The sequence below is a fragment of the Callionymus lyra genome, chromosome 6, assembly GCF_982586985.1.
Source record: "Callionymus lyra chromosome 6, fCalLyr1.hap1.1, whole genome shotgun sequence".
Taxonomy (NCBI): domain Eukaryota; kingdom Metazoa; phylum Chordata; class Actinopteri; order Syngnathiformes; family Callionymidae; genus Callionymus; species Callionymus lyra.
Window position 1 is genome coordinate 31,138,917 of NC_141823.1, and position 14,331 is coordinate 31,153,247.

A 14,331-nucleotide genomic window follows, 5' to 3' on the forward strand; every position below is an offset into this window, starting at 1 on the left:
ACATTGTTGCATTGTGGAGTGGCCTGCTCGAGTATGACCGGCAGAGGGTTGTGTTTGCAGCCAGGCACCAGGCGATTAAAGGCGTCCAAAAGAAAGGAGTTCACTCCAGGAGTGGAGAGAGTAAAGAGGCATGCGCTATCTTCTTCTGGTCCGCTTGCTCAGACTCCTGATTGTAGTCGGCTGGTTGAAACCATCTTAGTGCGGCTGTGTACCATCCACCGCAGTCCCAACAAGAAGGGGAATGGTACATGGTCCAGATGGGATCTAATCATGCTCGACTACAGGAAAATCAGGAGGCTTATTCTGAACAATGCAAAGGTTATGGAGCAGACCTCCATGCAGCTTCTTAACATTAGCCACACGACTTTGGTCAAGTGGCACAATGCCAAAGTGAAGAAGCAGGAGACGGCAGTTGCACTACAGGGTCTGCGTCTGCCCAGCATCCTGTCTGTCCCCCTTGTGCCTGCTACTGTGCGCCCTAAGCACAGCACCGCCACTGCCGCAACCAGGTCATGCACATACGTACAGCTTGCCTGTAAGCACTGTGGGCCAGTCACGATTAAAGAGGAAGGACCCGGCTTCCTCTTTAACCACTCCCCCATTACCTATACCAGCCCGACCTGTACAGCGGAAGCTGTTGCCTGTCTTTCAAGTGTTTCATGGAACCATTTTTGTCATAGAGCATCCTAAAAGTTTTGATCATCCTTTAGCAAATTTGAACAAAGGAGGGGTTAATGTTATATTGGTGAATAGTTGTGGATTCTGAAGCAAAAAAAGCTGCTGTTGTAGCAGCTTTGGTTTCGATGGCATTCACCAAGGGTCTTGGTTTAGAGATGGTCCTCTCAAAACTGGGCCGTCCCTGGGTGGGCTTGAACCACCAATCTTTCAGTTAACAGCTGAACGCGCTAACAAATTGCCCCACAGAGACATGTCACCCATGTTTCGGTTGGACCTATATTGATGTGACATGAGTAGAAAGTTAAGTCGACTCATGAAAAGTTGGTACCTCCTGTTTGACGGATAGTCCATCCAAGAATGCGTTTGTGAAGAAGTAAGTCTACCTTATAGTGTTGTAAACTTGTGAAGTTGATGTTTACATGCGTGACGTTGCATGTGGGGGGGGTGTCAGTACCGCTTATATGTGTGTTTGTGCAGGCGGCTGCAGCTGCGGTTCTTGATTATAGATGTGCCTCAATAGCGATTTGAATACATCTTTGTTTGTATTAAACGCGTTTCCTTTATTGAGATTTGATTGTTAAGAAATCATTCATAGTCTCATACAGTGTGAATGTTAACATATACAGTATTTGTTCTGCATTTATTGTAATATTTGTGAATTGTTATTTACAGATACCATTCTCTGGATTAGTCATTGAAATACAACTCTATTCTAACAAATTTGGTGTCCTCATTGGCTCTCTAATCGGAGCAGCGGTTGTGAGCAGACACTCACCCGGCATTTAATAATCTGATAAGAAACATTCAGAACAGTCATATTGGTGAATAGTTGTGGATTCTGAAGCAAAAAAAGCTACTGTTGTAGCAGCTTTGGTTTCGGTGGCATTCACCAAGGGTTTTCATTTAGAGATGGTTCTCTCAAAACTGGGCCATCCTTGGGTGGGCTTGAACCACCAACTTTTCGGTTAACAGCCGAACAGTTTTTGATTAAACTGGGAAGCTAGGTCATTAGCACATAGACAGTTTGTGAGGCGAGCAAAATTCATTTTGATAAATACAATGGAGGTGGCAGTAGATGGCAGGAGTTATGGAGCTTATATGAGACTGCATTTCAAACAAATTATTCACTATGCAAACGTGAAAGGTTTTCCTACCTGAAAACGTATCTTCCCAGGTGCAAAGGCAATAGCAGGACTAATGCTAATGGGTGCAAATTAGCGCGATCACTCTGCTACAAAGTAGATTCAGCCTCTTGCCTCTTTTTTTATTGCCACACTCAACTCTCTAAGTTCTACAACTGAGTGACGTCACAAAGTCAGACTCGATTAACAGATCGCCTGCTAATAGTTCATTAAAATAATGTTAGATAGACAGACAGACAGACATTTTTAAAAATCAGTAAGACTCGTCTGGGATTTGCTATTTGGGTCTACTGTAGGCGATCTTTTAATCGAGTATGACTTTGTGACATCACTCAGTTGTAGCAGTTGAGTCGAGCGTGAGCAGAAAAAAGAGGCAAGAGGGTGCTCGGATCTTAGAAGAGAGCGAGAGGTCGGAGCGCAGACTCAGGGGCAAGCAAGTCATCACTACTTGTGCTACTTGATCAAGTTATTTACGCCCCACGTTAGCTGTTTTTTGCTCACTGTTTGTGTTTCTGCGCTTCGAGTTCATTGTTCGCTGGCTCTAATGGTTTTTGCCCCCAAGGTGGCTTCATAATTCGGAAGGAAAGGGCTGGTGAAGAGTGTTCACTTGTCAAGGCTGGTGATTCTAAATCCTGTAAAGAGATCCTCTTATGTGCATGCATTAAGGCAGCTATGATGATGAATGGTAAGTTGATGAGATTGTCAAATTTCTACAGAAGGAGGTCCAGAGCAGCGAATGGACACTGTAATGACGACGTCATACACCCAGGAAGAACTGAAAGAAAGCAATGGAAGCAGTCAATTATTAATTGACACAAAAAATTATCAGACCCGTCAAACAAGCTGCTGCTGGATTACACACAGCCAGCCAGAAGACACACAACTGTTTGTTTTGTGGCAGTGCAGAGCACCAAACAGAAAATGCTTTGTGTCCTGGTGAGAAAAGTGCAGTGCAGACCTCCACTGTTACAGAAGATGCTGTTGTTTCCTCAGTCATTTCTCACTCAGCAAAGATGAAACCAGATGAACAGAAAACTGTACTACTACAAACTGCCAAGGCATGGGTTGTTGGGCTGTTAGGAAGAAGAATACCCTGCTGCTTGCTCGACAGAGAGAATCAGAGAAGCTGCATCCATGGAAACCTTTTCAAGATCCTGAACTTACCCATAATAAGACAAGAGACACTCACTCTACACATGTGTTGCTCTTCTGTTCCAACAATGTCACGACGCAACAAAGTGATATTGTTATATTGGAGATTGTCTTGGACAACCAGCAAATAATTGAAATTTAGGCCATAGTAACTCCACAAGTGTGCACAGTGGTTGTGAAGATTCCTGTTGACCAGATTCTGTATGAGCTCAAGAAAAAGGATTATGACTAGCAGACTTTCCAGACAATGATGATGATCCTGAGCTCTCTGTCTTGTTAGGAGCCTACTATTACTGGCAAACGGTCTCGAGAAGAGTGGAGAGACTGCCAGAGACATTAGTTTCTCTGGAGAGCACTTTTGGATGGTCTGTGCAGGGACCAGTGTCCATGTCAAGTGTAGCCAAGGCAACCTGCATGTTCATTCCACTTGAGGAGGACAGATTTGAAGACGCTCTGGACAACACCATGGAAACCAGAAAGAGCAGAACTCCAAGACAACTACAGGATTGCTAAAACGCAATTTGACGGTCCGAAGAAGAGTCCAAAGAAAGACGCCACATTCTACAGATACAATGTAGGAGTGGAGGACATTTATAAAAAAAACATTGCAAAGGATATGCAAAAAGAAAAAACGCAAGTTCAGACCATATGAAATACTACTTACCACACCATGCTGTGCTCAGAAAAGACAAAGTGACCACAAAACTGTAAGTGTCATCTCATGAGATATATGTTCATCCCTCAATAAATGTCTGCTCACATGACTCAAACTGAATACCGATCCCCTCACTTGTCTCATTAAATTCAGAAATCATTGAATCAAAATGTCTCTACCTTTTTCCTCGGACCATTATTAAGCATCCTAAAGGAAAAGAAGAATCTAGCTGACCTCGCCACAAGAGGACAAAGTGTTGAAAGCCTGATAGAGAACCAGCGATGGTGAAACGGAACTTCTAAAATAACTCAATTAGTCAGAGGAAACTGACAATTAGTAAAGGTAAAGGCACAACTAAAGTCCAGTCCACAGATCAACGTGCAACTTGCTGTTAACAACACAGACCAGTGTTGGAACTGGAACGATACAGCAAGCTGAAAAGAGTCCTCAAACAAAACTAAAGACAAGAGGAGAACTGACTGCTGACAAGCTCTTTGAGGCAGAACTCAAAAGTGCTGGTTTAAGACAACACAAAACCGGAGTGTAAGCCAGAAAATAAAACAACTGAAGGAAGATCATTTTGTAAACGAGTTGTACATTGCAATATTCACCTGTGCTGTAATTAGTAGTGTTCTCAGATCAGTCAACAGAGTAATTCAATCAGAGTTGTAGAGATTTATCTTCAGAAGAGGATCATCCAAAGTACCCCAAACAAACCTGGAAGCTGGGAAAAATCACAAAACTGTTTACAGGCTGAGATGGACTTGTCCAAATGTGCATAGTCTGAACTCCCTCGGGAACCTTTTTGAGAAGACCTATTCACTTATTGTACTTTCTTGAGATTTAATAATTGGGGGTGAGGGGGGGGGTGTTAATTTATTTGGGTTACATTAGATGATTTGTGATATTGTTTATTTATAATATTGATTAAAGGCTGCTAATTAAATATTCATGTTATTTTAGGAGTACAAATAAATAAATCGATAACTCAGTGGATTGAAATTTATGAGAAACAAAATGTCCTATATAGCTTTGCTCGAGAACGCAGATGTTGTTGTAGAGAAAAAATCGGAAGTAGTTTTCGCGCAGAGTAGCTACTAGGAAATGAATGAATGAATGACAAGCTATGCTGACGTGACTGTTTTTTGTCTCAGCTCTTTTTCTTACATACATTACAGTTTGTTTTTCACAACTGACATCCTGCAAAGTTATTTTGGACCGTAGTTGATCTACAAAGGTATTCTGTGATTATATAGTTGGTCTGAGTACTGCTTGGTATTCAGCCGAAGTAGCAGGAACTTTCTAGTAATTAATTGAGCCCCCATAGATAACCTCAGAGTGGCAAGTAAAAGGGGGATCAAGTGTGTTATTAATTTATTTACATTTGTATATGTGTAGTGGGACTTTTATGTTCAAAAAACTCATTATTTCAACGTGTGCTTTCATGTACAAATGCAGATTGGATTTTTTTTTTTTGAACCTGATTGATCATTAATCAGTTAGATATTGAAATCAATCATTAACTCTCGTTCTTATAGATGTATCCTATACAAAAAAGTTTTGTTTATATGTTTATCTGTTTTTTTGTTAAGATCCACATTTTTTTCAGCATCCCTATTTCTCATTTACTGTACAAAAACAATATTACCATCACTTCAGTAAATTCAATAGTTGAGGTGTTCAGCTGTTAAAGCTGCTATGTGAGAATAGATCCAACAGGTGGCATGAGACCACTGCCTTGTATCCCTTCTCAGACCGCTTCTAACTGCAGTATGGCACTCAACTGATTTTTTCTACCAACTTTTGAATTTAAACTGTAATTGTAATTCCTCCTTATTTTTAACACAAAGAAAACCTGATTTGAGAAAAGGGTCTTCTTCGATTTATAACATAAATCTCGTTCTAATTGAAACCTTTTCTTTTCCTTTGAAGTCACGTCACATTACAGGTAAGGCAGTCAACAGTCCGTCCTCTCAAGAATGTCAACAGTTTTCTATCTACTTATTTCAATATCCTCTTTGCAAAAGGCTTTAATTTCCTTAGGTGAGCCACTAAAAGGCAGCTCCGGTCTGCCTTGACTAATTTCCTCTCAGCCTCACAGATCACAGGCCTTTCCTAACCGGTGCCCCCTTTGCTCCCACAAAGACCTCTGTAATCCTGCTGCTTGTCCACAATTAATCTTTCCAGTTGCCACATTATTAACACAGCCACCCACCGGCAGAGGATGCAAATGCAAAGCAGGAGACAAGCCCCTCTGTGTGCCGACTGCTCTTTGGCCCCTATGCTTAGTGTCTGTCGTGTCAATCATGGCAGGGGCTTTAGTCTCCACCAACTCTACTCCAACTTCAACGTCTGACTAAGTTACGCCGGACCTGCCACATGTATCTACTAACTATACTTTGTCACTGCAGGGGATTGTTTAAAATAATGTAGGCTGGCCTGGTTGCACATTAGCCTGGACTTCATACTAGTTTTTTCATTATTGACACATGCTCATTTAAGGTTGATTCACAGGAATAAGAGTTGAGGCCCAGAACCCCCATTTCCCATGAACTGCTTTCATCACTTTTCCCAAGGAAATCCTTATGATAACCCAGAGACATCACCATGTAAAAAAAAAAGTGATAGTTGACAATTCTTTGTGAAAATATCCATCTATGCAGCACTAAAAAATGTGAAAAAAATCTTAAAACAAGTTTGATGCAATCTAGAAATCTTGAAAAACAACGAGACAATAAATAAAGTTGAGTTTCTATAAGGAGACCTGCAGCAGACCTACTGTAAGAAGGGTTGAATTCAAGACAAACAAACATGATGCTACCAAAATAAATTATAACTTTAGTCTTAACAGACTTCCGTAACAAAAAAAATGTAACTTTTCAGTTGCTTTTATAGTATCTATAGTTTCAACTCTCTTCTAATATTTTAATATGCTTTTACATGAAATTAATAATAACATTTCCTATGACAACTGTACATTTAAAACATGCCTCGAAGCTTAAGTATTTGTAGAAATAATTATTGAATTAATAGATGTTGCAGTATTGGCTCACAAATACAAATATATAACATTTAATGTTTTTTAATGGGATAAACTTGATGATAACCAGTAGAGCTTGCCATAAGCAGGTTTGACTTCAACAAAACAGAAACTACTTAGTTACTAATACTTGTGCTGTAGTCTTTACATGCGTCATATAACTCTCAATAACAATAAGAATCCAATAATTACTCTTCCATTTTAAATGATCTGGCATCTGTTTCAAGTGTCAAATGAAGCCGCTTTGTCACCATGTGGGCCAACTTCATGTGTGTCTGACATCACCTGCAGTATCATGAGCAACACAATTTAATTACCACTAAACAGTGTAAACATCACTCCTTCATCCTGTTATGGATTTGGACAAGAAGACAAAGTGTTGAGAGGAAATAAATCTGCCTTGACAGCCACATCAAAGGGGGCAATGAGGGGCTTACTGCAACTTAAGGCACAGGAATGCTGTTGCTAAGCATCTGTTCAAAACCCATCAGCCCTTTCAAGACTTGACTACTTTTGAAAGGACGCTGAGCAGCTTAAGACCAGAAAGCCCTTTGTTATAGACCAAATCTTCAAAATAACCGATTATAATTGTGTGCGTAGCTTATTCTATTATAAAAGTCGCACATTCTGACTTGTTTATTAGACATTAAGGCCTGCCACTGCCTCAGAGCTTGCATTTATGTCATATAGGTTTTGCTTACAGGAAACCTGATCTGAGATACTAACTATTTATTTATGCCAATCAAAAAATGAAATTTCTCCATGAAGTTGTCTTAAGAGTTTATGGAAGTATTTTAAGACCACTCAAAATGTTTCGTTATTGCAATGACTACAGACCTAGTGATGTCATTGGTACAAAGCACATTCATGCAACTCATGCTAAGTATAATAGGAGACATTATTTATTTCTCAAGATTAATAACTCCTCCACTGTAGTAGCCACGCGTGTCTGTAGACGGACTTGAAAGATTAGTGTCTTTGATTGTAAGGACAAATATCAATACAGTCGTCGCCCAGCTGCGGGAAACCAATTAAAACACTCACACAAACCATACAGGCTGAGTTCGTCGAGACCACTGGAATTAAAGGAAAGTAAAGATTAAGATCTTCCATTTTTCTTACTTAAATTATAATCTTTTTTTTTTTTTCAAAAACATTCTATATATTATGTATTGGCTAGTTGTGCCAGTAAGATATTGTTTTTAAACATTTCACAATTGCTTTTTTTGCATTCTCCTACACCTACTCTTATGTCTACACCTAGCCTTGATGGTACCACCTTTCCATGGTCCTGCTCTTCAAATGTTCTCTTCAATGTTCTCTTCATCTCCCTGTCTTTCTCCTCGACCATGTCCATTCACAGAGTCTGGTTCTGCTGGAGGTTTCTGATTGTTAAAAGGATGTTTTTCCTCGCCACACTTATTCAGTGTGACCAGCTGGGTCCAGTTTTTCTCTTCTCCTAAAAGTGTAAGTTGTCGTATAAACTTCAACATGTCTTAAGACAAACTATGAATTTGAGTATAAAATGGAAGGGATTTGTGAGGTGCCGTGTACCATGGCTATTTTTAGATTTTGACTTCTCAAAGTTCAGACTCTCTCTTCTCACTTGCTTCATCAATGTCCGTTTCATTCCTTATAACTGTTGACTCATATGACGTTTATGACTCTATTCTCATTCATATAAATACAAATCTATTGCCATAAAAAAGATGAGGTCTGTTAAATTGAATATTGCCTGTTTCCATGTTGATTCTTTCAATGGTACCTTCTGGCACCTGCTCACCTGCTTACTTGTGTTGACTACACCTTTTATCTGGTATGAAGTGTGCATATCTCTTTTGTTTTTTTGGATCATCTTTCATTCCCAGTGATTCCCTTTGATCCTTTCTCTTCTTTAGTGTGGCACACCTCATTCCCTTTATTTTTAAGCATAATTGCTTGGGAAGATATCCTCTTTGAGTCTGTCTGCAAACCAAATCACTGTCTTGGAAAGAGCGTCGAAAAGTGCTGATGAGTCCTGTCAGCGAGATGGAAGAGAAAAAAGTAGAGCTCATTTCCACCTGTGGAGGACAAACATGGTTTTCACAGATATGACAGATCTATCATCTCAGAGCAGGATATGAACTCTTCTGCTATTCAAATAGTGGAGAGGGCTTTGCATCATAGAACAGTAGGTGCTGAGAGACACGTGTACACAGAGTCAACTGTCTGGCAGCCGATATTCCCTGGTCTGCTGCCCCTAGACACAACTTTCCCTGTACTTTCAGGCTTCTATCCCACCTTGCTGAAAGAGACTCTATGTTACATTCATAGATGAGATATTTAAATGTTTTTTTGGACACACATTTAAAAAAATAAAATAAACTCTACTTCTCATTATCTTTATTGATTTGTATAGTGGTTAGTTTATCTCTCTGCACTGTTTCACTGATCCGATGTCCGGCCTTGTGCGCATAATTACACATATAATAAATTAATATAGTAATTCATTTGTCTGAACCTTTATATTAAGTGTGACGAGTAAAAATTACATTTCCATCTATACTTGTAATACAAGATTTAGCAAATGGTATTTACAGTATATCAATCTGTTTATTTTCCTTGAAAAAAAAAGAGAATTAAACATGCCATTGTAGTAGCTTTTGGCAAAAAGTTATTGAACCTCGTCTTAAATCCTAAATCACGGAAAAAAAAAATACTCTTGTTAACAATACAATGTTTGAATTAGCCTTTACTTTGAAAGTCAGAAAGCAGGTTTTGGATGGACATTTCTAATGTATATTTTTCTTTGACTAATGAATGACATGTATCAAGTACAATCAATCAATAAGACATTCTCTCATCAGAGCCAGTCTATAGTTGAAAAAAGAGAAAAAATCCTCTGTAGGCGAAAAAGTGTAGTTCTCCCCACACAGCCAGGCCGCCTCATCACACAACAGCAAGATAAGCAGGATGGATTCTACTGAGAGAATCTGTTATCAGGCAGGGCGCTATGCACTGACATTAGGGATAATCATATCTATCAGCGCACTGCCAAACATCTCGGAGTGAGCCCGGTAGAGAACAAAGCCTGCATCGTCTCTCAAAGCTAAGGTTACAGGCGAATGATGATGTACTTGTCCCGGGGTGCAAATGATCCAGAGCCTCGCCAGCTCACCGTGCGATGAATAGAGTCCATGCAGAGATATGGATATCAGCTCCACAGTTTAGTTTTCTGTTCATTCCTCTGCCCAAAAGCTACAGCTGCACTGTCTGTTACCGGCTGTACCAGGGAAGTGCAGAGACACTCCAGCAGACCATTAAGAGCTGTCTGCCGATAAGAAGGTTGAGTTGGAGGGTGGAAAAAATGTGTCCTTCATCTTGTCTGCACAGAGACCTATCCAAAAAAGGTTTCTCCCCATTTCACTATCCACTATGATCCATCCTGGGCCATTTATGTTTTCTGATTTCAAATCTTATCTTGTTTGATTAGTCCGTACACCAAAGGGATCCAATTATAAACAAGTTGAATGCCATGTGAACGTTAAATAAAAAAGTATATGTTTTCTACTGGCACACTTAGCCAATACATACGATATAGAGTGGTTTTGTACAATGATTGATTATAATTTAAGTAATAAAAAGTAGTAGTACAAGAAAATTAATGAATGAAAATATACAAAACATACCCAAATGTTCCAAATATTAATCCCAGAGCTGTGTCAGTATCCACATTACTTTAGAATTCTCCCAAAGGGATATCTTTTTCATCCTAGTATTGCCAGTTAATATGCCCTTAATATTATGTAATAATGTACATGACAAGGTCAAAGGTCTACATTATAAAGTGCGTACTGCACAGTGAGGCGAACTGAGATGAAGCTGAACTGATGCAACTTTGTAAGAGCGATCATATTTCAAGTCCTTGTCAGCAGGCACCTGGAGCCAATCTCACAACACACACACACACACACACTCAAGTCAAGGTGTGGGCAGACAGAACGGGTGTGGGAGCTTCAAGCCAGACAAGGAAGCTCGTCTTGCTTGCAGAGGGGAAACAACTATCCATGGGATCACTCCACAAGCTGGAGTCTAAACAAGTCGCTGTTTTCATTTCCATAAAGCCATGCTCTGTCTTTTCTTCTGACGCTGATAAGATGTATAAATTATGAGCAGCTGACAAAGTATAGTGGGGCGCCTCGGGCAGCTCATCAGTCATGCTCGGCCTGTCAGCAGGTAACTGATGGGGGCCCTACAGGCACAGAGTCCCCTTTTAAGTCGAGACGAAGAATTGAAGCTGTTAAGTCCCGAGCGCGACAGCTGACTCATATTTAACAACATCCTTAAAAAGGGCGAGGCAGGAACCAAGAGTGTTTTCTATCTCATAGAAGTGTGTCTTGCTGTTTTGCTCTATTGGCATTGCTCAATAGCAGCACAGGAGGGGGTGAACACACAGTAAGAGTTGCCACACAAGGAGGAGCAGACCTAGACCCCCTATCTACTTCATCAGACCATGTGTCCATGAACTTTATGACTGCATGACTAAAGCATCCATCAGTAGCTCAAAGGTGAACATGACCTTTTTGAACTTCTGATGAGTAATATCATCTATCAGGGCATTCCCATCACTGATGACAAGTAGGAGCTAGAGTACAGAAGACCAGACTCGTTTTCCTCGTTTTCAATAAACTCCTCCAACTCTTAAATGGTAATATGGATGCTACCAAGAATTCCGCCCCAACTAGAAAATCTTGTTCCTGCTTGTAATTACTTAGGAAGTGGGGGACGAGGAAAACTGATGCTGGCCGTGTTCTTGTTCTTAAGTTCACAACCCAAAACTACTTTTTTATATTGACTATGTGTTCTTTACTTTTACTTGCTTTGTTTTCCTGTCTCTATCCACTGTCCAGAAGGTACGGTAAAAAGTATTTAGAGGAGGAGAAAAGTATTGAAGCAGAGGGATTGAATAGAGAAAAAGGGCTTGAAAGAGGAAAGCCATCAGTAGGGACGTTGAGCCCAAAAGAGTTGTCTAACCAACAATAGTGGGTAACATGATCTTTCATTATGTATTGTGTAAACGGTGTAAGCCATCAGGCCTGACAATCAAGATGATTGATTGTGGCTTGTCAAGTTGTAAGAGTGACGTGTGAGGGGAAGAAAAAAGAAAAAAAAGTTTTCACCTAACAAAGCACAGTGCTTTGGGCTGCCACTGAATGTGGTGATTAATGTGTTCTCTCTGGGTAATCCCATACCCCGAGCTAATGAAGGCGGAATCTATCATCCACACTGCGGTGGCAGATGTCGCAAGGACCGCAATCCAAGTGCCTGGGAACAATTTACTTTCTCTTCTCTAATTGTTCCTGAAAAGTGTGACAGGTTTAGAAAGAAAGACTCCTCGACAGTTCCTCAGGGCAGACAGAGAAACAAACACAAAGGCCACCGCTTCAATATGATGCTCGACCATTCACCCTGAAGTGGAGCCAAGTGTTCAAGAAGTACTCACCGATAAGAAAAGACAATATTTTCCAAATCAACAGGGGGTAGTGAATCATTAGCAAGGCTGGTCATTGGAGAGAAATGTAAAGAATCCGATACTTGCTGTTTTGTTTTGAAAGAATAAAATCCTGATCCAGATATTAATATATATAGTTAATAATATTAATAATATATAATATATAATATGATATAATAAATCTTAACAAGCATCCAAGGATTCAACATCTGAGGCGTCTGGCATCGGCTGTTGCCTTATTTTAGAACAAGCCTGTGGCTGTCAACAAGGCAATAACAGGATCGTTAGAAGACTTTGTTGAGACTATAGAAAAGGACTTTCAGTCAACTTCGAAAAGTGAAACTACAGTATAGATGCAAAACTGTTGAACTGGGACATCGTTTGAAGGTGGAAGGGAACTTTGGGGAGCTCCTAATTCCCAGTGATAAGCCCTCTGCTGAAGAGGCAGTCTGAGGTTCAGGTTCAGCCACCATAGGGGCTGAGGTTTCTGGTGCAGTTAAAAAGCTTCTTATCAGCCCTGCCCCTGGTGTGGAACCGCCTCCTTATCAATGTGTGTGTGAGTATATGTGTGGGGATCAGCTGGGTAGAAAAAGATAGAGTAAGAGAATGAGAGGTAGATAAAATGGAGCAAGAGAATAACTGGTGAAAAGTAAATGAATGGGAGGGTCGTGGGCTACAAATGTTCTCCTCCTGTCTTATTCTGAACAAAGAACTGTGTAGTTTTTACTCTTGGAGTACTTTTGTTTTGAGCTTTGAAGCCAACCGATTCCTGTATAGCAGGTGACTCCCTAAACTGTCAGCAGTGGATTTACTGCAAGACAAGTGTTGGTTGTCCATTGTTTTCTGAACTTGCCCCATATTTTTTGAGAATAAGAACAGGCTTAAGCGTTCACAGAAGCAGTTCAGTTAGCTTAAAGAATGTCAACACAACAACCCAGGATAAGTGCAAAACGTTTCTTCAAGATTGTTAAATAATTTCATACTACACATTCATGCAAAGTACCAACATAACTTTTATCATTTAAGTGCACCAAACCAAAAGAAAAAACTTGGACATTCAACCCGTCAATTTCCATAAATTCAAATAATAAATGGCCAGAATTTGTTGTTTGAAATTGAAATATTTTTTCGCTTCTACAGATCGTTCTTTTGCAATAATATATGTAAGTTGACCACAAGTGTTTGGATTCACAGGCTCAGTACTACACAGACAAATCATCAGCAGGATAATTTTTTAGTAGCCAGATATTGACTTAATAAACTTCATGAAGATATATGAGTAATAATTACATCATTAAAGTAAGTTTTCACATCTGACTCTAAGGTGCAAAATAAGGAATTTATCCTTTATGTGGGATATAAAACTATTGGCACACAAGTCGAGCTGTGAAGTGTAGATGTGTCACAGATGTCCGTTCTAAGATCATTTTACTGAATCTGGTTTCATGTCTGTTCACATTAACGGCCTGATAAAACAGCAACACTCTCAAACATCTGCTCTCTCTCACAAGCCTGTTGATTATTCGTTCAGCTGGAGGTCAGATGGCACTCGACTCACATCTCGGCTAATAAATCAATTTCTAGAGCCGTTATGAGTAATCACACATGCTTTTAAGTTTTACAGGCGCTTAACGAGGTGCCGCTTCACGGGCAATATTCAAACAAATCCACTCATCGCTCCAATTACACTTGTTTTTATGCAGGATGGCCTTGTGATAACCTTCAACATACGAGTGTACTCTGGCAAACAGGTGGGGCTGTGTTTGAGACTGTAAACCCTCAACTTAAAAATGTAATTACATTTCACTTTGATGCTTAAATATGTTTCGCATTTGCTGTTCTGGGAATAACGTGAGTCATTAACAATTTTACGGCTCAGTCAGCTACACGATCTATTAATATTAATGGCTTTTAATCAATAGTTTATACATGAATGTAATGTAGACACAGTAAATAACTCCATGCTGGTGAATGAAGAATCATCACAAGACCTCTGAACTTATAAAGATTTTGACGTGTCAGCTGAAAAGATGAGAGTCAAGTTTCTAGTGTTAATGTGTAGCTGGTGGGTATTTTGTAAAATCTGCACAAAGGCTGAAGATCAGAAACTAGCCAATAACACGTTCATGTTGGTTCTTTGTATGATATTTTTGGGATCAGTCTTGACTCATAA